Here is a 1524-nt window from a genome sequence, read left to right as displayed (position 1 = left end):
TCTTTCTGCGTCATAGCGGCTATCTTTGGAATGCATACTCAGCTACAATAACTTGAAATAAACAATTCGCCTTTAAATGCATTCCAATTCAGTCACATCATTCATACTTGGGAGTCATGATTACATTTAGACTGGACACTTGAATCACGTAAAAATAAAAGTTTAAATAAGCTGTACAGAAATACTGTTACAAGATTAACAGTCGACTTACCTTAATCATCAAGAGTGTCACAATTCTAAATATGTCACTTTTGTTAATAAATGAATCACACTTCTCAACAATTTGTTTTATGTCGCTTTTCTTAATAATTGCCACACAAACTCTTTCAACAGTCAGACATAAAATCTTCCAGACATTCCCCTCTTTTATGAAAAATGACACAACTCCATCTATTGGTTTAATATTGTAAAATATTTTGTGACACTTTACCACATAAAAATATCATCTATTGTAAACCAATAATGATCAAAATCTCACTTTTCCTTTGCATAGGCGATATGTAATGACTGATGACCAAATAAAGTATTCAACTTTTTTTAATAAATTTATTTCATTGTAATAAAAACAAAACTTCAAAGATAAAAGTAAACACAAAAAATATTTCGATTTCATACTCCTTATCCTAAATCATTTTAAGCTTAACCAAATACCATACCATTCTTAATTTCATGTGACATGGTATTTAAACAGATTATAATCTACTTGTACTGTTCTGTTGGCAAGTATAGTTCTAAGCCGCATGTGTTGCCCTTTGGATGAGGACAAACATTATGCAGAAACTGTATAGTTGGTTGAGTTATAAAACTACAGGGAGGGATGCGATCTAATGCCGTGCAAAAAATCATCTTGTAGTGTATATGGTTCCTCATCATTTTCTAAAAGTAATTAAAATTAATTGCGTGTATTTAATAAACCATTGTTACCTGCACAATCCATTTGTAGAATGTCCGACTCCGAATTGGAAATTTTGGATTGGGTGGAGGGGGTCCACTCACCACCGGACGTGCGGACTCCGGGAGAGGTGCAGGCCCAACCGGCGCCGAGGAGAGTACGGTCAGTGGGGACCCAGGCAGGCCCACCCGTCGTCGTGTCCGTGGATCATAGACCCGTGCAGAGGACGGAGCAAACGACCGCCGCCGAACACCGCCCAACGAGATGCCCGTTGCCAGGGTAATGGGGGTGCGCATTCCGGCCTTAGCGGGGCACATGTGTGGCTGTGCGGACCACTGGAGAAGGGCCTGCCCGGCGCCGCAGGGTCGGGTGGTCTGCTCCAGGTGTGGAATCATAGGACGGTTGTCCCGAGATTGTCCGGCCCGGGGCCCGTTCGGGCATTTCGCGTTGGGGGGCCGCCGTAATCATGTAATAAATAAATTTATCAACCGATTCTCCGAGAGTTTATGTGTCACACTTGTCCGCTACCGGTGTTTTAAAGGTTAACGTCCCGAAAAGAGTTGGAACTCTTTTCTTTCCGAAGAAAGGGGGGTGTGTAACGAACCATCTGGAATTTCTACATTTAGTTTGCC

This window comes from Photinus pyralis, unplaced genomic scaffold (assembly GCF_008802855.1).
Source record: "Photinus pyralis isolate 1611_PpyrPB1 unplaced genomic scaffold, Ppyr1.3 Ppyr1.4_unclustered_Scaffold2371, whole genome shotgun sequence".
Taxonomy (NCBI): domain Eukaryota; kingdom Metazoa; phylum Arthropoda; class Insecta; order Coleoptera; family Lampyridae; genus Photinus; species Photinus pyralis.
The sequence above is the reverse complement of the archived record's forward strand: the minus strand, read 5'-3'. Positions refer to the sequence as shown.